The sequence below is a fragment of the Cynocephalus volans genome, chromosome 6 (genome assembly GCF_027409185.1).
Source record: "Cynocephalus volans isolate mCynVol1 chromosome 6, mCynVol1.pri, whole genome shotgun sequence".
In the NCBI taxonomy this organism is placed as follows: domain Eukaryota; kingdom Metazoa; phylum Chordata; class Mammalia; order Dermoptera; family Cynocephalidae; genus Cynocephalus; species Cynocephalus volans.
The window spans coordinates 4,181,129-4,207,102 of record NC_084465.1 but is presented as its reverse complement, the minus strand read 5'-3'; the positions used below and the strand labels follow the sequence as shown (position 1 = coordinate 4,207,102).

Below are 25,974 nucleotides of genomic sequence, written 5' to 3'. Positions count from 1 at the left end.
AGTAAAAGTGAATTACAGCTGAAGAAACCACACAGAGTCTACACTACTGCATCCATCTGGAACAAAGCCATTGCACTCTACCTAGTTGACACCCTAGGACACATTTGCAAGTGAAAGTCTGTTCCCATTCAAGCCACTCCACTAAACCCAAAAAGGTGACTGTTCTACCAGATGCACAGATGTCAATGCAAGGGAAAAAGAAATATAAAAAGCAAGGTATAACATAACACCATCAAAAAAACAAAATAGTGCTCCAGGAATGATCCCAAAGAATTGGAAATTATCAAATTGCTGGAAAAGGGATTCATATTAATTATCTTAAGGAAATTCATTGAGATACAAGAGATTACAGACAAACAGCTCAATGAAATCAGAAAAACAACTCACAACCTAGATGAGAAATTCAACAAAGAGATAGATATTATTAAAGAAAAACATGCAAAAATCTTGGAATTGAAGAATTCATGGAATGAGATACAAAATGTATCTGAGAGTCACAACAATAGCCTAGATCAAGCAGAAAAAAGAATTTCTGATTTTGAAGATAACAGTTTTCAAATAACAAAGGAAGACAAAAAGACAAAAGAGAATAAAAACAAATGAATGAAGCTTAAAAGATCTATTGGATACTATTAAGCAAACAAATATTCAAATTATGGACATTTTGGAAGGAGAAGAAAATGAAAAAGATATGGAAACATGTTTAATGAAAAAATAGCTTTAAAAAATCCCTAGTCTTGGGAAAGATGTGAACATCGAGATCCAGGAAGCTCAAAGGTCTCTAAATAGATTCAACCCAAATAGGTCATCTCTAAGACATGTTACAGTCAAACTATCCAAAGTTGAAGACAAAGAGAGAATTCTAAAAACAGCAAGAGAAAAATGTCAAGTCACTTGTAAGGGAATACCCACTAGACTAACAGCAGACTTCTCAGCAGAAACCCTACAGTCTAAGAGAGAGTAGGATGATATATTCTAAGTACTGAAACAAAAAAACTGCCAGCCAAGAATATTACACTCAGCAAAACTATTCTTCAGAAATGAAGGAGCAATAAAGTCTTTTTCAGACAAGCAAAAATTAAGGGATTTCATCACCACCAGACTGGCCTTACAAGAAATGTTTGGGAAGTCCTACATCTGGAAGAGAAAGAACAATAACAACAATCATGAAAACACCTGAAAATATGAAACTGACTGGTAGATACCCAAATTAGAAAGAAAAAGGAATAAAACTTATCAATACAGAAAACCAATTGCAAGGATAAATATTAAGAGAGGAAGAAAGGAACAAGGATACACAAAAGCAATCAGAACACAACCAACAAAATGACAGGAGTAAGGCCTCACATATTAATAATAACCTTGAATGTAAAACAATTAAATGCTCCAAGTAAAAGAAATAAACTGGCTGAATGAATTTAAAAAATGACCCATCCATATGCTGCCTACAAGAAACATACCTTACCTACAAAGAAACATGCAGACTGAAAGTGATAGGGTAAAAAATGATATTCCATGCAAATGGAAAACAAAAGCAGGAGTCACTATACTTACATTAGATAAAACAGACTTTAAATCAAAATCTGCACTAAGAGACAAAGAAGGGCACTACCTAATGAGAAAGGGATCAATACAGCCAGAGAATATAACAAATATAACTATATACCCAACTTCAGAGCTCCCAGATATTTAAAGCATATGTTATCAGATTTAATGGGAGAGATTGACACCAACACAATAATAGTTGGGGACTTTAACACCCCACGCTCAGCACTGGGCAGATCATCAAGACAAAAGATCAACAAGAAAACATCAGATTTAAATGGCTCCATAGACCAGATGGACTTAAAAGATATATACAAAGCATTTTATCAAACAGCTGCAGAATACACATTCTTTTCATTAGCACATGGAACATTCTCTAGGATTGACCACTGATTAAAGGATTAAACACTGATTAAAGAAATGAAAGACATATAAAAAATGAAAAGATGTTTCATGCTCATGGATTAGAAGAGTCAATACTGTCAAAACGACCATACTACCCAAAGTGATCTATAGATTCAGTACGATCCCCAAGAAACTACCAATTACATACTTCACAGAAATAGAAAAAAAATTCAAAAACTTATATGGAACTACAAGAGACCCCAAATAGCCAAAGTAATCCTGAGCAAAAAGAACAAAGTGGGGGGTAATCACATTCTCTGACTTCAAAAAATTCTTCAAAGTGATAGTAATCAAAACAGCATGATAGTGGCATAAAAACAGGGACACGTACCAATGGAACAGAATAGAGAATTCTCAGAAATAAATCCATGCACCTACAGCTAACTGATTTTTGACAAAGAAACCAAAAACATACATTGGGGAAATGACAGTCTCTTCAATAAATGGTGCTGGGAAAATTGGAGACCCATATGGAGAAGAATGAAACTAGACATATATCTTTCACCATATATCAAAATTAACTCAAAATGGATCAAAGACTTAAATGTAAGACCTGAAGCTACAAAACTTCTAGAAAAAAACAGGGAAAACACTTTAGGACATAGGTCTGGACAAAGACTTTATGAATAATACTTCAGAAGCTCAGGGAATAAAAGCAAAAATTAACAAATGGGATTATACCAAACTAAAAAAGCTTCTGCACAGCAAAGAAAACAATCAACACAGCAGAAAGACAACCTGCAGAATGGGAGAAAATATTTGCAAACTATGCATTCAAAAGGGAATTAATATTCAGATATAAAAAGAACTCAAACAATTCAATAGTAAAAAAAAGTAATAATCCAATAAAAAAAATGGACAAAGGAACTGAATAGACATTTTTCCAAGGAAGACATACAAATGGCCAACAGGCATATGAAAAAATGCTGAACATCGCTAATATTCAGAGAAATGCAAATTAAAACCATAAGTAAATATCATCTCACCCCATTTAGAATGGCTATTATCAAAAAAAAAAAAAAAAAAAAACCCAGAAAATAACAAATGCTCTCAAGGATTCGGTGAAAGGAGACTCTTATACATTATTGATGGAAATGCAAATTAGTACAGCCATTACGGAAAACAGTACGGAGGTTTCTCAAACACTTACAGATAGAGCTGCCCTAAGACCCAACAATCCCACTTTTGGGTATATATCCAAAGAAATTAAATCAACAAGTCAAAGGGACACTGAACTCTCATGTTTATCACAGCTCTATTTACAATAGCCAAAATCTGGAACCAGCCTAAATGTCCATCAATAGACGACTGGATAAAGAAAATGTGGTGTGTATACACAATAGAATACTCCCCAGCCATAAAAAAAAAAGATGAAATTCTGCCATTTGCAGCAACATGGATGAGCTCGGAGAAAATTATGTTAAGCAAAATAAGCCAGACACAAAGAAATATCACATGTTCTCACTCATATATGGAAGCTAAAAATGTTAATCTCATAGAAGTAGAGAGTAGAATTGTGGTTAATAGAGACTGGTGGGGGAAAGGGGGAAGGGAAATGGGGAGAGGGTGGCCAGCAGATACTAAATTGTAGAGAGAGGAAGAATGGGATCTACGGTTCTATAGTAATATAGGGAGACTACAGTCAACAACAAAGCACTGTGTCTTTGAACAGCTAGTCGAGATAATGTTGAATGTTCCCAATGCAGAGGTGACAAATGTTTGAGGTGATGGATATACTAAGCACCATGATATGATCATTACACAGTATGAATGTACCCAAATATTATATTGTACTCCATAAATATGTACAATTGTATTTTTTAAAATCCCAGAGAAGTTTTACTACCACTCAACCATCCACTCTTCACCTGCAGAAGGTGCCCTTGTTTCTAACAATGAGACTTCTGCTAATAACACTAACACTTTATCTTGTGTATGTCTTTTACTTTTTGAAAGTTGAGCTTTGTATTTTGAGACAGTTGTAGATTCACACACAGTTGTAAGAAATCATGCAGAGATACCTACCATGTGTGCTCTGCCCAGTTTCCCCTGACAGTAACATCTCGCAAAAGCACAGTACAGTGTTACAACCAGAATTATTCAGATTTCCTCGTTTTACTTGTGTGTGTATTTAGTTCCATGGAATCTTATAGGTGTACTTATATGTGACATCACCTGCTATTGTTTGAATATGTCCCCCAAAATCGTGTGTAGGAAATTTAATCCCCAGTGACACAGCGTCTGGAGGTGGGGTCTCATGGGAGGTGTTTAGGTCATGGATTAATACCAATTGTAAAACGGGCTTGGGGCTGTGAGTTCACTATTGTTCTTCCACCTTCTACCACGGGATGGAGCAGCAAGAAGGCCCTTGACAGATGCAGCCCCTCGACCTTGGACTTCCCAGCCTCCAGAACTGTGAGGCAATAAATCTCTGTTTGTTATAAAGTAACCAGCCTGTGGTATTCTGTTACAGCATCACAGAATGGACTAAGACACCACCACAATGCAGATACAGCACAGCTGCCCCACAAGGCCCCCTTGTGATGCTCTGAAAAGCCACAGCCACCCCCGGCCTCCAGTCCTCTCTGACCCCCTATTGTCCATGTCTATTACTTTATCATTTCAAGAGTGTTATATAAACAGAATCGTAGAGAATGTAACCTTTTAAGGTTGGATTTTTTCATTTAGCATAATTCATTGAGATACATCCAAATTGTTGTGTATATCAGTAGTTTGCTTTTTATTGCTGAATAGTATTCCATGGCATTGCTGTAACAGTTTAGCCAGTCACTTTTTGTTGGGCATCTGTGTTGTTTCCAGTTTTGGGTTATTACAAATAGAGCTTTTATGAATGTTCATGTACAAGTTTTATGTGAACATAAGTTTTTATTTCTCTGGGGTAAATGTGTAAGAATTCAATTGCTGGGTTGTATGGTGATTGGATGTTTATTTCTTAAATAAACTGCCACTGTTTTCCAGGCAGACTGCATCTCTTTGCACTTCCACCAGCAATGTGGGAGTGACTCAGTTTCTCTGCATCTTGCCCAGTGTTTGGTGTTGTCATTATTTTGTATTTTAGTTCTTCTGATAGGAGTCACCTTAGTCCATTTGGGCAGCTATAACAAATTACCATAGACTGGATGACTTGTGGACCTCAGAAATTTCTTTTTCACAGTTCTGGAGGCTGGTAGTTTGAGATCGGGGTGCCAGCATGGCCCTGCTGCTCTGCGTTTCAGGCTGCTGACTTCTTGTTGTCCCCTCACATGGCAGAGAACAGATAGGGGAAACAAGCTGTCTCGTGACTTTATAAGGGCACTTGTCCTGTTCATGAGGGCTTTCCCTTATGACTTCATCGAATCCTAATTACCCAAAGGCCACACCTCCTAATACCATCACATTGGGGGGTAGGATTTCAACATATTAATTTTAGGGGGACACAACCATTCAGTCCATAACAGGTGTGCAATGATATTTACTTTTTAAGTTGTATTTGAATGTCATTTTGTTTTCCACTAACTGTAAACCAGGGAGTTGGGAACTGCAGATGCTGTCAACCTCACCAGATGGCTCAGATGCTGAGAGGCTGGCTTAAGATCACAAGCTCACTGATGGCAGCACTGTCCAGACCCTACCTCCCTGACTTGTCACTATATGCTCTCCTGATTAAGCTTCTAACTAATAATAAAATCTATTGTTCCTAAAATTGTGAAGATTGGGTGGCCTGTCCCCCAAGCCTCCCACTTTGATTCTAGAATGTCAAACACATGTGAAGGATGAGCAGCGGACCCTCCTTTAGGGTTTGGCGGGGATCATCCCTGCTCTTTCCCACATACTTACTTTCGGCCTGGCCTCTGAGAGCCGCTCTCCGGCACAGCACAGCCCCTCAGCCTCCTCTCTCCACCCGCCTCCCTTCCCCGCTGCTGCTCTCCCTGCCTGACCCACCAGCACATCTGGGTGGCCCCTCGTCCCTTCAGCCGCCTCCCCTCTGTCCCCTTCTCTCTTCAGATAATAGAGCTAACATAAACTTAGCTGGTGTTAGCTCCTCTTGACTGGTTTTGCTCTGTTTTTAATTTTTCTGTTTTTTGAGTGGTTTAATCATGGGAAAAATTGCAGTCTGTCTTAACTAGATAGTAACAGGATTGGCCTGTGATGTTTGAAGGATGGGCGAGGAAAGCAGTGTTCAGTTTTGCTTGATGCTGTTTTGTCCATCAAGAACTGAGGTTGCTTTTTTGCAGGCAGAATTTAGGTGCAAATGGAACCGGTTTCCATTCAAGTCAGACTACAGTGCCTCCTTGTTTTAAATGGCTTATTGGGTTTTATAGCTCTGTTTTCTTTTTTCTGACATAGTTGTCCCCCCTTTGCATGAAAACCATGGTATTCTGAACTACTTGGGTTCCTTTATTGCTTGTGCTTAAATTAATGTCAGCAGCAAAGCAATCAGTAGAAGTTTCAAGTTAAGTTCTCCTGGGAGCTAACGTAAAATGTTAATGTTTCATTTAATTGAGGCTTTCTGAGATACTAGCTTTAACTGTCTAAAGTGCTTTTATTAGATAGCAAGGCACAGGGAAGAAGAGAGAGCCTTAGCTCCTGTAAGTCATTTCTGTTGGACATTTCCTGAGGACTTGCCCTAGTGGGGTTGTCACGAAGCCTCGCTGGCGGGTTTCATGCAGTGGGGCTGCCTGGGTGCTGCGGTCGGCTGGAGGTCCCACTTTGACAGGAGGTGGTCAGAATTTAAAGTGTGCATTTCCTTGGGGCACTTTGACTTTCCTGTACAGGAGAGTTTTGCGGTGAGGCACAGAGGGCTGGAAACAGGAAGCCTAGTTTCTTGACCATCGTTATCATTAATAGGTTTCTAGGACCAGAGACCAGAGCCCAATGTCTTCCTTGCCATTACGTGAGAGGAGCGGGAGATTATCCTCAATGACCTTCTTAGCTCTACGATTCTAGCAATTATATGTATTCTGTGAATGGCCAATAATGTGCGATCACTCACAGTAAAAAAAAAAAAAAAAAAAAAAGACTGTGGAGCCCATCAAATCACACTTCATATACCTACTCCTGCAAATAATAAAATCCCTCTATTATTTATTATTTCTTATTCACATACAATGCATTCAAATTTTCTTTCCCAAGAAGTATTATATCTATATAAATTTCTTTCTAAATGATATTAATCACATATTGAATTAATAAACATAATCCGTTTCCTCCCTCCAGTTTTTCCATGGTAAATACACATGCTTATGAGTATCCTCTTAGCCACCCGTAAGTGTGCAATTCAGTGGCATTAAGCACATTCACAGTGATGTATAGCCGTCACCATTGTCCATACACAAGACTTTTCCATGAGCCCCAGCAGAGACTTGCACCCACTGAACACCAACTCCGCCTTTCCCCTCCTTCCTGCCCCTGGTAATCATCTCTGCTCTGCTTTCACTCTCTGTGAACTTGCCTGTTATAGGCACCTCGTACAAGCACAATCATACAGTAGTTATCCTTCTGTATTTGGCTTATTGCTCTTAGCATAATGTTTTCCCCTCCAGTTTTAAGAGAAGCTTTTCCCAAGGAGATTTTTGACAAGAGGAGCAGGCTGCCAGCTTCCTGGGGTGATTTAGGTACAGTCCTACCCAGAGGCTTTTGATACGGCTTTCTCAGTCAGTTGCCCTGTTGAAAAGCCCATCTGTCCCAAGTGTGGGGACCTCCATGTCTCACAGGACAGTCAGCTGTTCCCATTGCCAGGATGAGCTCTGTCTGGAGTCCAAAGGTTTTTATCATAGTCTCTCAACAAACCCTGCAGATAGATAATCAGTCTGACTTGGTTTCCCAAACCCCACTGGCTCCGAGTGCTTATGAGCATACAACAGCTCCCCAGCAGTTGTCGAAGAAGCAGATTCTCAGCTCCACCCCCTAAAAACACCAATTCATCAGGTCTCAGGCAAGACTTAGGAATGTGCATTTCTGAAAACTGACTCCAGTGCTTTCAGTATCTTTTCAATATTGAATACTGTCTGCTGTAAACAGCTCACGATTGTCTAGGAAATTGTGAGCTTTGAAAAATTCCAAAATGCCCCTTTATTTTTGAGATGAAAGAGGGTAGGATCCAAAACAGTGTTAGAGGGAGTCTGGAAGTGTGAACGCAAGGGGTTGAGGGCCTGGGGGAAACGAGGCTGGTGGGAAGGAACAGGGTACAGCAGATCTTCCCCACGTGGGACTCGTGGGCAGGCGTGAATCCCCCAAAGGAGTGCCAGAGATCCACTTCCTCCAACAGGAGATGGTTCTAACTAGAACTAGGTTCAGCTAAGTATATAGGTAAATGCGCATTGTCAGATGACTGGAAAAGGAAAATGTGGTATATTTACAAAATGAAATGCTACTCTGCCACAAAAGGGAATGAGAGACTGCCATTCGCAGCAACATGGATGAACTTAGAGAAAATTATGTTCAGTGAAATAAATAATCAGACACAGAAAGAGAAATACGGCATGTCCTCACTCTTAAGTGAGAACTAAAAAAATAAGGAAATGAATTTTTAAAACGAAATAAAGATACAACAATCACAATGATATGTTGACCTTTCAAAAGGAGAGAACAGAACTGAGGTTACCAGAGGTGGGAAGTGCGGAGGGATGTAAGAAAGGAATTGGTAAAGGGCCATGAAAAATGGTAACATTGTGTGATGCTAAAGATACTAATTATCCTGATTTGAGCGTCACACGTTACACACAGATATTGATATTCATCTGTGTACCCCACAGATATGCACAGTCAACTATGCTTCAAATAAAAAAAATAATAACAGAAGAAAATATACACAGATGAAACTGGGTGCCTACGTACCTAAGGAGGAGCAGTAAGTGTTCACCTTGAGGTCATCACAGTGACAGGGAACATTCTGGAATGTTAAAGACTTCATCTCATTCAAAGGAAGCAAATGCCTAAATTCTGTAGTTTAGCTTCTCAAAAATATTATTTCATCAAATTAAAAATCTACAACCCCTAGCAGAGAAGAAACACAGCTGCAGGTTGCAGAGTATGGAACTCCCTTTCCAAAGTGTCCCCGTGTGGCTGCTGATGCCAGACACCAGCCGTAGTTGGTCCTCGTCACTCTTAAGACCAGATATTTGTTAAGTTTCTGCTGCATGTTATTGTATCTCTGACAGAATGTCTTTCATTGGGTTTTTAAGAAAGCTCACCGACTGAGCATATGACCTGAATCACACACTTACCAAGCCTGGGAAGTTCTACAGAAGGCCCAGCACTCGGTTAGGCACAGAGAACAGAAGGATAAACCCGGGTGTAAGGACAGAAGGCAGGGAGGCGGGCTCTTTATTCCACATGGATTCTCACTCCACCCCTGGCCCACGCTGCAAGTGGAAGCATTTTCTGTGGGAGTACAACATGTATTGTTGGTCATTGTCATCTTGTGCAGTAGAGGATCCTGGAGTTATGGTGTCCAGGGTTCTATCTCCATATTATGAATAGCCATGAACCTTTAGAGGTATGCAATCTGATTGCGGGGATATGTTGCATGAGGTGGACCGGAATGAAGGACCCTCCAGTAAGACGTGCTGACCTAAATTGGCTCTATTTTATCTCTTACTATCTGTGATACATGGTAGTGGACTTCGCCACCCACCACAACCCCTGCCTTTGGCAACTACTCAGTGAACATTTGTTGGGTGGATGGACAGATGTATGTTTCTATGGTTAAGTAAGTTAATAAATAGATGAGGGTACTGGATACTTGAGTACTTACTAGCGTATAAATAAGCAAATACCTGCTCCATACCATTCCTCCCAGGAAATAGCAAGTCATTCTCAGTTAGAAGACTGCAGAGAAACTCCAGGGTCCAGGCAGATGGAAGACAGATTCAGGAAAGAGAGAAGGTTTAAGAGGGCTTGACAGTCAGAATGATAGACTGTTCAGGGAAGTGGTAGGTGTTGTGCATTGTTTTCATAGAAAAGAAAACTTGACCCATAAGGGCTCCAGTAAAGAAGGGCGAGTGGACCTGCACAGCTGACTCAGTCCGGAGGTGGCCTCTAGGAGCTGCAGACCTGGGACTCAATCTGAGCAGGACTCAATTTCTCACTTTCTGTTTTACTCATAATGTTGTCTTTTCACACGTGTTTTGCCCTTTACTTTGGTGTTGGCTGCATTGTCCAGCTACTTTTCTCATATAGCTATAAGACAGCTGCTAGAAGTTTCCAGAGTTGTGTCATTCTGAAATTATACCCTGTGGGAAAGTACACATCTACTCTTCTCACACCGTGAGTTTCTTTGGTCCTAATGGGCTTTTCTAGGATCGTGTCCCGTTCCCATCCCCTAAAGAAGCTCCACAGATTCTTTGGGATGAGAACATGCACCATTAAGAGGCTGGATGGAGATACATGGATGGAGGTCTCAGGGAGACCAGCCTCCACGCCCCAGCGAATTGAGTTCTCCATCCTTCCTGTGCAGCACATGGCACTGACTTCTCATACGTGGTTTTCCCTTTGTATAGTTAGAGCACTGATTCTTCTAGAATCTCAAAATCAAAGTGCACAAAGGAACCTAGTTTGACTGTCATCATATTTTTATATAACCCTATATCTTGCTGATGTGGAACCTGAAACCCAAAGAGTTTAGGATGTACTTGGAGCCATGCCAGCCTTCACACCGCTGATGGGGCCGTTTCCACGTGCTGCCTGCCCTTGCATGTACTGAGAACTCAGCATGTACCTGCCACTATAAATGCTTCCTATGCACGATCTCGTTTTAACTTCATTAATCATCCAGGTTCAATGCCATTACTTTCCCTATGTCATAGGTAAGGAAACTGGGACTCAGAGCCTATTTTTAATTTGCCTGAGGTTGCACAGCCGCTGAGTGGCCCAGCTGAGAGGTCAACACATGTCAGTCTGTTAATCATTACACCAGTGTTTCTCACACCTGGCATTTGCACTCCGTGTTCATGAAGTTCATGTTATTTATTTACTATTATCTTCCAATCAACTGATAGTTGATTAAGCCTGATGTTGTTACCTATTGCCAGTCAGTCCTAAGCAATAATGCTGGTGGAAACTAGTTTTGATGGGATACTCATATCTTTTCAATTACATATGAAAACAAATACAGTTATGATAAGGAAAAGAATGTGTGCTCACATACCGCTGAAGATAAACACACTCATGCAAACTCTGACCTAAACACATGGTCAGGGAGGATACTGTGTTTGTGGCTGGTGGTGGGCCAAGAAGTTTACAGTGCTGCAGGTAACAACTCTTGAAAGAGCCCTGGTAACCTTAGTGACAGAACTGATAGCAGAGAGCTATCAGCAATCAAGGTTAAGTTCTTTTTTCTGTGCATATTGATGCGTAGAGATATAGATTGCTAGATATATAGCTATACGATAACATTGTACATTATACCTGGAAGAATGGGTTGTGTATGCCCCTCTGCACATTAGAATCCTTGACAGTAATCTAGTAAGTCAGATTTTCTGATGGTGGGGGGAATTATCTGGGACTCAGATAACTCTAAGTACAGCCAGGTTTGTAAACCAGGTATCTAGGACAAACGTTCTTAGACATTAGTGTACTCACCTAGGGGCACTTGTTGAAGTATCTGTTCAACTTTGCCAAAATGCAGATTCAAAGCCTCAAAGACTATAATGCAGTAAATCTGGGGTGGACCCAGGAATCAGCATGTTTAACACGCACACAGGAAGTGATCTGAGGACCACACCTGGAAAGCTCCATTGCAGAACCAGGCTCTTAGAGAAGCGTTGCCATCTGGTGAGTCCTGAAGACCCGTGCTAGCTAATTACCTCCAGTATTTTTAGCTCCAGGAAAAGATGAAAAGAAATCAGCAACCCAGTCCAAATAAGGACAAATTATTTCTTAAATGTTCATTAGAGAACCTTAAGCGTATGGCAGACATATAGTCAGTACTGACTGATCACTTTTTAATGTCACTTTTGTTGTAATCACGTGGTGTCTGAATGCCACGCATTAAAATGTTACCTCCCTTTCTTCCTAACCCTGGTTTAAAATTTGTCTCAAAAGCAAAACATGCTGTGATTCCTCAAATGTCTTTGGAATTGTCAAAGCCAGAAGATATATTTAGAGCCCTTTGTGCAGAACACAAAATTGCACTACACACAGAATTGCCAATTAAGACGGGAGGCTCTGAAACTATCTTAATGACACAAATAGACTACATTTTTTCCCTCTGCATTACATGAATAATTTCAAGGATGCGTTCACTCTGAATGAGTTTTTTCTTCCTTTGGCACTGCCTATAGAATCTTCTCTTCAGTGGAGGCTGTGTTAAGAGCAATAATTACTGTCCCCCGTCAGCAATTAGAGCCCTGTGTTTCACGTGCCTATACTTATTTCTGTGCCCTCATTTGCCCAGGTTTGTCTTCACATCCAGGACTGAACCAAATACCAGAGAATGTGTTTCTGTGATATGTTAGAGGATTCCTTCCCATCTGAAGTGACCGACAACTTACACTAAAAGCAAAGCTCATGACCCCTGCAATCAGAGGCCTGTCAAGATAGCCTCAAATTTAAATAAACACCATTTTCAGATCACCTATACTGTTCTGGGTGTCACCTTGGATCTGTTAAAAAAAAAGGGGGGGATTTTACACACACACACTCACAGTCATTTAGAAAAAACAAAAACAACATTAAACAATTTAGTAAATTTTTTGAGCTCTGAAAATACGAATAGGGATTTTTACCTACCAGTGTTAACATATATCAAGTTATAGCTATGGATAGCATTTTATTCAGGAAAATACACAGAGAATAAAACTTACCTCAAGGAATTTACATTTTAAATATTTAGAAATCGTCTCAGTGGGGGTGGGGGGAAGGGTTTATTTTTAAAACATATAGACAAGAAGGTACTTAGGAGCACAGTTGGAGGGACGAGATGTCAGAGCACAGGACCTGCTTCCAGGGCATGGGGACATCGAGGAGAATGACTGGGTGGGGTCCAGTTACCTTGCTGCTCTGCACACAGATAAGAATAACCGAAGCCCTTGTTAGAAACAGATTCTTCAGCACCAGCTCAGATGTAAGGAATCAGTATCTCCCAAGAAGAAACATGTTAACCCACATAGTGACAAGCACCCCACCAGTCCTTGCCATCAGAGATTGGTGAGATCTCAGCTAACACAGCAGAAGCAGGTACACATGGTCCCTGCTCCCCTCCCACCTATGAGCATGCTTCAAGGCTTAATGTGGGACCAACATTTTACATTTGAAAGATGGATCTCACCTGAAAGAACACAGATATGTGGACACCACAATGAACTGTGAAATCACCATCATGCAGACACCAGTGGGATTGGGTGGTTTAATGGTCAGTGAAAATATATACATGAATACCAAGGGGAAGGTCAATAGCTTAAAGGTTAGGAGAAAACGGTGCATCAGGAACCGAACAGGTAACCATCAGATCATCCTTGAATGATCCGATGATCATGATAGGGCAAGAGGAGCAGGAAGAAAGCAGGGCATGCATGGAGCAGAAACCGTAGGAGCAGTTTGTCTGCAAGTGAGCAGGTGTGTTGGGGCCAGTAGACTTAGAGAAAGTGAGGTGTGGGTCAGTGTCCAGGCGAGTGATGGCAAACAGGGAGATCATCTAGAGCCAGAAGTCCAAGGAACGGAGGGTCCCAGAGAGACACAGTGCTGAGGAGACACGGGAGTCACAGGAAATCCCCTTTTCTCTGGGAGCTGTCTTCTTGAGCTGGCCCTGCAAGTCTTTGGATGCGGGAGGAGAGAGGAGGAAGGGATGATAGCACATGACCATTGGGTGAATAATCAGGAAACAGCAGCAGATGTGCACCATGAGGCCAACTTACAAGGGACTCAGGTATTATTTATACAGCTTTTAGGGGGTTGGATGCTGGCTTCATACTCTTACCAGTGATTTTTAAAGGAAGATACTTCTTAATTCCATGTGAATTGCCACTGAGAGGGATCCAGTAGGCTCCACTCTGGGGGGACAGAGTAGAAAAGCTTCAGGAGGTGATGGACCCTCTGACTCAAATGAGGAAACACATGAGAGGAGAGATCATCTTGCAAGTCTCTGGTGTGGGCTGATGAGACCCCTGGTCAAGATGTTTAATAAGTCCCCCTTACAGCTCCTTTATCCCGTGAGCTTGATTTTCCGGAAAAAGCTAAGAACCTGTGAAAAATCACACTCTATTTTGTATTTACTTCATCAAGAACAAAAAAAGTGGAGTTTTTTGATGAAAGACCAATGACTATGCAATATTTGAGTTTAACACGTTAAAGACCTGATGCTTTGAAAATCGGGAAATATGTGGCATCTGCGGGTATGTGGTGTTAGCGTAACTTCCTTGTATTAAATGATGTGGACAGACAATGTTTTTCAATCAGCAGGATTCCAACAGCTGTTCACAAGTTTTAAATGGCCTTGCTGTACCTTCACGCGTTGGGGGAACCATATGCTATCACAGTGAGCGCTCTGCAACACTGCTAGCCTTGCAGCAGTGGTTCCCAGACGCTGCAGTGCCTCGCAAGCATCTTGAGAGTTTGCCGAAACACACACTGTGGCTCCACTCCCGGGTTTTCTAATTCAGTAGGAGGATTTATATTTCCATGCCAGGTAATGCTGATTTTGACAGGATCATACCTTGTGTATTAGGTTCCTAGGGCTACCATAGCTAGTACCTAGTACCAAAAACTGGAGGCGGGGGGCAGTGTGAACAACGGAAATTTATTGTCTCCAAATAATGGAGGCTGGAAGTCCGAGATCAAGGTGTGTGCAGAGCCCTGACCCTGTGAGGCCTGTGAGGAGGACCCTTTCTGCCTCTTCTGGGGTCCGGTGTCTCTGTCCCTATGGGGTGTTCTCCCTGTGTCTCTTCACGTCATTTTCCCTGTATGCATGTCTCTTTGTCTAAATGTCCCCTTTTTATAAGTATACCAGTCATTGTATTAACCCCCACTCCAATGACCTCATTTTAACTTAATTACCTCTGTAAAGACCCAATTTTCAATTAATGTCATATTCTAAGGAGCAGGGAGTTAGAAGCTCTACATATGAATTTGGGGGACATGATTCAACCCATCGCACTTGGGGAACCCCTGCCAATCAACATAGCTGAAATTTTTCTGACTATGACACACAGTGAGGCAGCGAGTACATTTTACATGTTACCAGGAGATGTTATAAACACAGACTTCACAGTTTCAGAGAAAAATTGGTGTTGCTGAGTATTTTTAGCAGAAGATCTCTGCAAAGCCACTGTGTTTTGTGATGCTGTCTACCTGGTCATAGACCATTACTGCTCTAACCATGTGACCATGAGGAATGACTGGCTCCTCGCCCTCTGGGAGCCCCCAGCTTCTGGGGTGTCAGGAGGCTCTGCAAAAGCTGCGTGATACAACTCACCAGGCCCACAGCAGACTCTGCCACTGCTCCTGGTGCCCAGTGCAGCCACTTAACCAGCCCAGAGCAAAGCACTTTGAGGGTAGAGTGTAGGGGCCCTCAGTTCACAGTTCAGCATCCATATGCACCTGGGGACTGAGTTCCCCGCTGCTGCCCTCCAGGCTGGAGAAGTCCCGGCAGGGACCTTGTCCTGAGTACCAGAAGCTTGTCATGATGGTGGAGTTGTTGGTCTTGTGTTTCTACATATTTATTGTGAAACTAATGTTGTCCCCCCAACCCCCCACATCTTAGTAGGGGAATAAAGAGGGGTGGCAGAGACCCAGGCAGAGCCTTCATTCAGTTCACTCAATCTTGACCAGTATGGGGCAGCAAGACGTGCATAATGATGATAATAACAAGAAGAATTTCTGTATGAAGAAATTCTCTGTAGAGGAGGAGCATTACAGCTAGATCTTAAAGGATGGGTTGGACTTACACAGGCCCCGGAAAAGAAAGCGTGCCCAGGCAGGGTGAGGAGCCTGAGCTAAGGAAGGCAGAGGGCAGGGTCAGAGTTTCTGGGAGAAGAGCTGCCGAGCGCAGCTGCTAACCCTGGAAAAGCTGGAAACGCAGACTGAGATCTAGTCACAGGAGGTTTGAATGTCACATGAGGGTTTGACCATGACTCAGGAGGCCAAGGGCACATGCTGAAGTCCATGAAGATGGAAGGAAGCGATATGTAAGAACGTGTCGGAGAAGCGGGCGACCAGTTAGAAGCCCCTGAGACAGAAGGGCGCATCTGTACTGGCTTCTTTTCAGAGGAGATCAAAAGGTTTGGTGACAGAGGGACCAGCCCGCTGAGTGACTGACCCTGGGGACAGGAGAAGGACCCAAGACTCACTCCCCCCTGAGTGACCCCAGGAGAGTTTCTGCTGTCCAGGTAGACAGGAAGGTCGGAAGGAAGATGGAAGGACAGTTCTAGTTGGCTGTAGACATATATTAATGGGACAGCATATCCAAGCACGGTGTTAAGCAGCTGATAAATAACTAAGGATTGGAACGACAGACTTAAATGTCAGTATCGTGAACCTGGCTTCCAAAAGTCAATTAATGAGCTATTTAGCATCCTGTGGATACACACTGTGAACTCCAAAAGAGCCAGTTCCTCCAGATGGATCCTGAGACTGGCTAACGGGGTCTGAAGTCTAAGTAGAGTCGGACAGCCATTTGCTAGCTAGAGGTCACACACGTGCCTGTCTGAGGCTTTCCATGGGCCACCTGCCCTGGCCTGTGCCCCAGTAGCTGCTGCGAGGGGGTTCACTCATCCCCCGTATTCAGTCAACAGTCTGCACCTGCCAAGTGTTAACACTGTCCAGGACACAGCAGGCCAGATCCATCTTCTGCATAATGGGCCACACCAATTCAGGACTGAGCAAGCAGGGGTCCTTCTTTCGTACAGGTAGAGCAAACAGGAACCTGGGCAGGAACCTCGGCTCTTAAGACAACCCTCTCTCTGTTCTGGCACAGCACATTTTCCTTTGCTAGCGAGGGCTGCGTCTCCCCATTTGCAAACCGTTCATTGAAACAAAGTCTCCTTTTATCTCCATACTTCTTTTTCAGTGACTTTTGTGAACACACACACAAAATGTTTTTGTAAAAGGTAGGAGGAGGAAGAGGAGGAGGAAAGGAAGATGCTGAGTTGACAGGACTCTTCACGCTAACCTTTGGTTTAGACACAGCCTGTGTGTGCGCGAGCGTGTTGCTATTTCCCATGAGCTCTCCTGTGGAGGAGGACATGGAGGGGTTTTTGTCTTTGCGTTGTTGTAGGCAGGTACCCAATGAGCTCCTCCATGCCATTAGCCCCAGTCACCTGGGAAGAGAACCAGATGTTGGAAGTAAGCCCAATGCACTTGAGCTCAGTGCTCCGAGAGACCAGGGGGTCCGGGTGGTGAAACACACGGCAGGAGAGGCTCCGAGGAGGTCCACGAGCCACTGTGGGAGTGTGCGGTGCAGGCGGTGCAGAGTGGGCACACAGCTGGCGGGGGCGTGCGGAAGGCAGGCCAACTTCACACCCATGGCCTTTCCTTCATTTGCCCTCATTTCTTTCCATTTTTCACCGTGGCCTTCAGCACCTGTTTTGGGTTCTGGACCATTCTCCGAGTCTTGCTTTCAGTTGGTTAGGAACTGATCCCTTTCAGCAGGTTAGCTCACTGTGGCTCTAGTCTTCATCTTCCCAGTTATTTTCACTTCGATGTGGCTCTCTTGGGAATGCATGCATCGGTAGAGCATGTCTGGCTGGTACAGAAAAGGTGGTGTAGGGTAGAGAAGCATTCTCACCAGCACGTTATCGTGGAACAGTTGTAAGCTATAAATGTAAGGACATTAACCTCCCAGTTCTCTTCCTTCGACTTTATGTGACCCTGGGCAAAGTGGTTTGCATCTCGGAGCCTCAGTTTCTTTTTAAATAAAGACAAAGCCAGGAGAAGTTGCTCCAGACACAAGAGAAGTTACTGTGAGGGTCAAGTTAAAGAATGTAGACAAATATTTTGTAAGTTGTGAAGACTTACGCAATGTGAGGAAGTTTTATTTACTTCTGTCTCGCCTCTCCACAAGGCTGGACCTCCAGGCAGGATACGCAGATGAGGGAAAGAACACAGTGAATCAAGCCAAAAAAAAAAAAAAATGTTCTGTTCTCAAGTGAAAGTAGGAATGAGTCAGCAGAAAGGTCTGGCAAAACAGCAAAATAGAAAGGCAGTGAAGGAGGAAGTCACCTGCCAGGCCTGGTGTGAAAATCAGTCATGTGTCTCCCAGTGGCCAGCCAAGGAGGGGACAGGAGTGTGACACACGTGGGAGGAACACGAGGCATGCAAGTGCGTGTCCTTGAGAATTAGTTAGGAAGGAAATTCTCCTGGATCACTTCCTTCGAGTTTCCTCCTGGCAACACTATGGCTGATTTCATTCGTTTCCAGAACATGAGCCTAAGACAAACGGACACGGCTGTTTGAATTGAAATGTCCGTGTGAAGACTGGAGGGAATGATAAAACAATTACTCAGATATTTCTAGATGTCAGAGATGTTCTTGAGGTGGATATTTGGAAACAATTGGAATCATAACTGAAATTTTCACTATTTATCTTTGAAATGTGGCATTTACTCTATTAGATGCATCCCCATTTTTAATCATATTGTTTTTATGGTCAGACGTTCTCCTCATAGCAGCCCATCACTGAAAAGCATTGCATGTGGAGAAAGCAGACGGTGAAAGAAACGTCTCTACTACTGACTTAAACGAACAGGAATCAGTCACAAAAGAATAAACTAAAGTATGTTAGGGTTGGGTGTGATATGAAGGGCAGAAGACATTTGAGGTATACAGGTACAAGAGGTGACAGGTACAAGAAGAAATCACCATTTCTCCTCTCAAGTTTAGGAGGTTTCATGGAAGATTCCTTATTCCAGGAGCAGAGCAGGAGATGAGATATAAATACTGAATCCTAAGGATCTCTTGACTGCTTTTGTATTTTGAGCCTAAAAACTGTGTGTCTTCTGTATATTAACCTTTGCCTCGATGACTGCACTAAATTGTGAGTCCCATATAGTGGAGAAGGAAAGACATGCAACCAGGGGAAAAACAAAAGAAAACATTTAGTTTATTTGAATTATTTCCTAATATTTGTTTTATATCATACGAACTAACCATCTTTACTTTTTGCTGAATATTTCAATTTGTATGCAGTTATTTGGGGTCTTCTAGAAATTTTTTTTTAAATCATTACAAGAGGTTTAACCTCATGATATAAGATAAATTGGCAAGGTGTGCAGAAGTGTGTGCCAGATATAGCCATTAGGATGTAGGGGTGATTATGGCCTCTCCCAAAAGAGGGGAGAGGCCCCTTTTATGAACAGGGGCCGTTAAGCCTTTTCGGCGTTGGATAGCTTTAACTACCAAAAGATGGTTTCCTTGGTCTGGAATCTATTTCCTTGTAATATGTGCTTGTCAGCATTATTCTCCCCCTGGAACCAAAGAGAACAGGCCTCCTCACATTTGCTCATAAAGCTCTTTAAAACCTCGAAGACATCTGTCTGTCAGTCTCCCTGCATCTTCTCTCGTCTGCGCAGCCCACCTCCACCTGCTCCCGTTGCTACTCAGGTGGCTGTTTCCAGACTCTGGCCAACCTGCTCGTGTTCTCTACAGTATTTTGGCTTATTGGTCTTACTCCTAGAAAAAAAGTGACATTCGCAACTGGCCCCATTTCTCCAAATGTTAAGGGAGAGAGTCTCTAGACAAGGTAGGACAACGTTTCTTCCCAGAAAGACCTTCTAAACAGGTTCATTCTTGTCTCCACTGATTTATTTGAATTATTCAAGGAAGAATCTGGATGAAATAATCAGGGGATCTGCTTCTACCTCCTCTACCCTGAATACCACCTGGGACTTAGCCGTTCCACAGAGTGGGTCCTTGAGGGCTTTGCTGGAAGCACAGCCTCTGCTGGATGATGGAAGATTGTGATAATGCATGGAATTAATTACTAAAACCAGGAGTGCAAGGTTTTGTTAAAGAAGTTTTGTCAAGACTGAAATTTAAGATGACACCATATAAATGTGGCAATTCATGAAATACTTCTGAAAAATGAGGCTTGGTTCCTCGTCTCCCCTCTCCCCCATCAACTGAAGGGGGTGTAGGGGAGAGCACCTGGAATCCAGACTTAATTGTTCAATCTGCTCTGACTTCTTAAAAGGTTATCAGAGTCCAAAAGGAATAGTCACAGGGCATTACCTTCATGAAGGGCCTGTGAGTCCACAAAACCTCAGCTTGGGTCTTGGAGGCAGATTGCTTTCCGTCCTGTAGGGACTGACTGCTGTGATAACTCCCAGTGGCACTGGATATGACTGTGCCATCCAGCACCTCATGGAATTTCCTTTTTATCTGCTAATGAACAATTCAAAATTGTGAGAAGGTAAATGCTTTGAGCAAATACTTTTTCTTATTTTCAATTTTAAAGCCAAGAAATATAACATTTTCCAGCTTCATTCTAGTGTTTTTACTTTTCTTCTTCAGGTATTAATTTTTTTCCCACATCAGCCCTGACTTCTCATGCAAATAACTTTCCTTTTTTTCTCTTTTTACTGCCCAGTCTCCAAATCTCACTTGCTTTCCCTGCCTCCTCTGTCTTTTCCTGTGTTAATCTTCTTCTGTACTTTCAGCCCCTTTCACATCACAACATCACATTCTATCTCTCTAACTATGCATATCAGCCACGGGGGCCTTGGTCCCAGCTTGGGAAATCTTACTGTGGGCTCATCTACACCTTCTGATACTTTTCACTTCTTCTCCAAGTGGAATTATGGGATTAAACAATAAAGGGATTGCAGAGGTCCCAGCACCAGCTGTGTGGCAATGCATGCTTCCATTCTGGAACATCCCTGGGGAAGGCTCTCCAACCTCTGCTCAAATACCACCAGTGCTGGGGAGCTGACATCTCCAGCAGACCCTCCATCCCAACAGGATGCTCTAACTGGAACACACTCATGGATAGAGGGTTGAGCTGACCGGATGCCCAATCCAAAGAGACCCTGGGCAACAATCTCAGATCCAACTCTGACATTTGTACTGGAGTTGCTGTTTTCTCAAGCCCAGAAGCGTGGAGAAGAAGTAGTTTCATGGACTCTGCAATGCTAGTAACTAGACCATGCAGTCCTCCTCAAAGTTTAAACAAGGGGGTTCTCTAGTCCCTTCTCATGGTTCAAGTTTTCTTAGCAGCTACTCACAGCTCTTCCACCTATTTTAAATAGAAGGAAACTAAGACTCAGAGGAGTTAAGTAAATTGTCCGTGTCCCACCGAGTGAGTAGCAGGCTGAGAATTGAACGCGTGTCTTGCTCTAAAGCTGTGAATTGGTAGTAGCTACAAAGCAGCAGCTGTGTCCCCCACAGCTTCTCTAGCCACCTTCTTCTACTGCTCCCAGCTTGGTATATGGTTAAGAAAGGAACTCTCCTGCAATGGGAAGAAGGGGAGGCTCAAGTCCCCGGAAGGCCACCGGTAGCTGTCGGCATCCCAAACTAGGGCATGCCACTGAGGGTAAAAATGTGGTGTGAAGCTGGAGACATTCCAAAGCTACAACGTCCAGTGCCACTTGGTAGCCAACTGTGCCTGGACACTAAGGAAGGTGAATGATGGGAATGGTTGAAGCCAGTTCCAGTCTTTCTCTACTGAGAGACCAGGTAGATGGAAGAATAGTAAAAGTAAATTTTTAGTAAGAAAATGGTGTATTTAGTTTTTAAAATATTGAATTTGGGATAAAAATTCAAGGTAAAAGCATCCCTGTTGAAAGGCCCAGCACAAGCTAAAAATATGAGCCTAGAACTCAGAAGACAAATCAAGTGTAAAAGTGAAAACTCAGTAGGAAGCTGCCTGAGAAAGCAGAAATGAGTGGGACCTGCCAGCCCAAGTGTGACACCAGCAGGGGAGGAGTCCCAGGGTGGCACGCTGGTGCCTGCCTTCTATGCGGGGGACTGCAGCAGCAGGAGAGAGGCAAAAAGGCCTGACGGAGCAGGGCAGGAGGGAATGGGGGCATGGCATGGAGTGAAGAAAGGACAGAGTCCTGTCACCTTCATCATGCTGCAGAGACGGAGCAAGCTGGAAGTCTAAAAGACGTCGTCGTGTGTGGCAGTTGCAAATGCACGGGGAGAATGCAGTTTGAGCATGTCAGGAGTACTGCAGTGGGTTAGAAGTGAATAGAAAGTCAACCAAAGTGTTGTACATTAAGTCATAGCTAGAGGGGAGGCTTTTGAGTGTTCTCGCCATAAACAAATGATAAATGCCTAAGGTGATGGATACACTGACCCGATCATTTTACGATGTATTAAAACATCAGACTGTACCCCATAAATATGTTCAATTATGATGTGTCAATTAAAATACATTAATAAGTTTTATTTTTAATTGAACTGGTGAAGCAGCATAGACTTTTCTTATACAGTGCCATGATAGTTAAAAAGGAGTTCAAGGGCAGTATGGCCAGGGATTTTTTTGTTTTGTGTGTTTATGCGGGAGATTCGAGTTATATTCTATAGACTTGGGGGAGGGAACAGAGGCACGGGAGAGTTTAAAAATACAAGGCAGGGTGTTCTGTGGTGGAGGAGTTGTTGAGGTTTGACGAGAAGCAGAAGGGAATGGGGTCGAGGCTTTGGAGGTTGGTCCTGGGAAGGACCCTGGTAGTTCCTTCTGCAGGAGACAGAGGATGGAAGAAAGTTCTGAATTAGGGCACTTGCCCTGGGGATGAAGGATGGGTGATGGATTTGAATCTGAGAAGTTAATCAGGCTCGATCTGGGGGTCAATTGGGTGGGAGTAGGGAAAGGTAGGGGCTCAGAATGGAGTCGAGGAAAACCAAGTTTTCCACTCAGTTTACTGAGTAGGTGATGCATCCACCAACTGAAACAGGAACTATCAAAGTAGAATGAGGTTTTGAGGGTTGAGGAAGAGTTTATTCTGGAGCATATTGAGTTTCTGGCGCCTGTGAGACATGGGATGAAGACGTCTGTGTGGAAATCTGGAGTGTTGGACTGTAGCTGGATCTGTGGGAGTTACTGCTTAGACGATGGTTAAAATCCTCAAGAATAGATGATTTCATAGAGGAAGAGGATGTGACGTGAGCAGATGGGAGGCCTAAGAAAACACCCCATGTGCACGATTGTGCTGAGAGAGGAAAGACGGAGGAGTCTGAAGTGTGGGTCAGTGGGAGGGCAGGAAGGCAGAGCACAGGAGAGGGAGCTCTGCGCAGAGGGAGACTTCAGAGAGAAGCAGCAGACCAAACGTGAAATTGCCTGTGACAAACACTTGACTTTTTAAAAATAATTCGTGGATGCCAATATCAACTATTTTGTGTGCGATATATTTTTTAAAAATTGCTAGAATCACTTCCCCATTTTGTGAATGGTGTTTGGGGTACTAAGTTTCCATATATTCATTTTGCAAGGGAAATGTAATGGTGAAGGTTGAGACTAAAATAACTCATATTCATGAAGTTCTAAAAATGCACTCAGGATAGTAACTGAATCCAGCCTTACTAACTTCTGACTCTGTACATTTTTCCATGATCAGAAATACGTAAAGTCTAGTTTAAAGAAAAAAACAAACACAACCATGTCCACAAAACAAAAAGAATGATTTCATCTTTCTCTAAGGAAAAAATACTTTCAGTGAGATGTACCTTTTTTTTTTTTTAATGCCTTTCTAAGTAAGACATTGTACAAATGAAAACTCTCTGAATTTGTGCTCTTTGAATAGCATTTCCTTCATGCCCGTGGTTCTTTGGCTCTGTGTTGAGGGCAGACTTTGTGGAAGGAATGATATTTTATTGTCTCAGTTGGAGCAAGAACACCGTTTCATCCTCTTTCCACTCCCCATGTTCTAGGAGCAGCACACGGGTCACCCCTGTGCTTTATCTTTAAGGTCTCCCAGTGCATGACCGGTTTTCTCTGGAGCGCCCCTTTCACACCTTTCCTTGGCAGAACAGCCTCGCGGGTTTGCCTGTCTCTACTTCTCAACTCTCTCATTTGGGTTCTTCCCATGGCCCTCGTAGGGTCTTCCCTTTTCTCATGGGTGCCACTTGGGAGATACTCACTGAGTTGAATGTAAGGTCCTCTTGTGGTATATTTAAAGAGAAATGCAAAGATATGTCTTTGTATTTGTTTTGGGGGTGGTATAACCAAGCAATGAATTTAAATCACTGTTTTTAGATGAATTAGGTAGGCCTTCAACCCAGAAAGGTGTATGAGTTCTTTGCATATTGATTATATCTGTTGCTATTCTGGAATTTTTAGTTGACAACAATCAACTTGGTCTTGCAACTTGAGCATTAAGAGATAGACCCTATGTTCAGGCAATTTTCAAAGTAGGGATTAGAGAGAGACATATCTCAGATCAATTTCTACCAAGGTTGACTTCAATTCCTTAAGATACAATTTTCCTGCTTGTAAAAATGGGACAGTAATATCCAACCTCACAAAGACTGAATGAGTTCCTCTATGCTCAAGAGCTGGCGTGCCCCCCTCTACTTTTGCTGTATCTCAGTTTCCCATCTTAACAAACATTAGTAACCTTTTGCCTGCCTAGGGATACTGTGAAATAAAGTGAGACGAAGTTTTGGAAGGAGAGTTTAGAGACACTGTATAATGGCACCACGTATCATAACTGTGCAAAGATGGGACAGATCCATCAACCTCCAGCTCCTGCCTCTGAGGAAGCTGTTTCTGCTCACAGCGGCATTGTTTAGACCCAGTGCAAGGTCCCCCGATGGGCTCTCTCTGATCAGTAACCCACTCAGGACGTAGGATCTAGTGCCAGGTCCTTCCTTTTTTTCTGGGGAATCAGCACTACATGACACTTCAGAAATAACCAACTGAGTTAGATTCATGTGTTTCTTATTAGATTACTCTGGTTGCTCCGTAAAGTTCTCCTGCATGGCTGTGTTCCCTAGTGCATGTTTCTGTATTACTAAAGCAGTATCTGCCTATCCACTGCCCTCCAGCAGGTGACCTGGGCTCCATATTTCCAGTTCAGGAGTCTTAGTCTCTGCAAGCACCAGCTTGTTGGAATTTAAGTGCTGTTTATTTTTATATCTGGGCCCTTTTTTCCAAATATCTCCAAGTTCACTGTGATTTCCTGAAAGTTAATTCAGTGGTCCAGACTAGGTAGGGAATCAGTGGTACTAAGATCCTGCCTGTCTTCTTTAGCAGGCTTGTTTTCATCATCATTACCCCAAATGCATGCCCCTGTTCCACACACTCTGCATGAGCCATGTGTTCCTTTGCCTCCGTGTCCCTCACCCATTATTTGTAGAAAGATGGTGTTAAATGCTAGTCACTGAACATGTAACCACACAGACAACCCTCAGAATTTGCACAGGTGGAGGAGAGGAAAGTGGAATGTGGTCCTCACTGCAGCCCCACAGAGTGACCCATCGCCCTGCACACACTGGGGAGGGTCTCTATCCAGAAAGCTGCAGGTGGACGATGCTCACGTTTCTCAAACTACTTATTCTCCCTTCTTGGAGGTATCCCTTGAATTCTATTCATTGCACTTATGGACTGGGCAGTAATCTCCTGGCTCAAGATTTGAGAGAGGGGGCATTCCAAGGAGTTTGGAAACACTGTTTTGGTTTTTTGTTCCCTCCGTTTTGAAAGCCACACTACCTCCTACTGCTTGCACAGTGTTTTCATTGACCACTCTCTCGGAGGCTGAAAGATAGATGTCAGGTTGTACAGAGGGTCAAGTTTACCCAGTCGAGCCTGTCTTGATTTCAATATTGCAGCTCACTGCAGATACACAGCAGAAGTTCTGCTGACCCCTTGCCATGATTTGCAAGAGCTCCAGCAGTACGTGGGTCTTAGCATCCCATCAGGTCTAGGTGACTGTGTCTGAGAGTCTCCAGTGACTACGGTGTCCTCATTAGTTCTGTGCTATATTTAGTTAAGCTGGAAATCTGTGCCCCTAATTTAATCACAAACCAGGTAGCCATAGAGATGACATCGAGCCTCTGGCTGCCCTATAAACCATTATAAATGATGGAAATAAAATAAACAGGATATGCAAATTAACTTCATAGGTAAATAAAAGACTTTGCCTCCAGATTTCTGGA

General features: G+C 42.9%; 1 protein-coding gene across 1 annotated transcript in view; it reads left to right on the top strand.

The window, feature by feature from the left end:
- The window catches only part of DPP6 (dipeptidyl peptidase like 6), a 742,159-nt gene that overhangs the window by 512,203 nt on the left and 203,982 nt on the right, over positions 1-25,974 (top strand). The gene's annotated exons all lie outside the window — the stretch shown is intronic.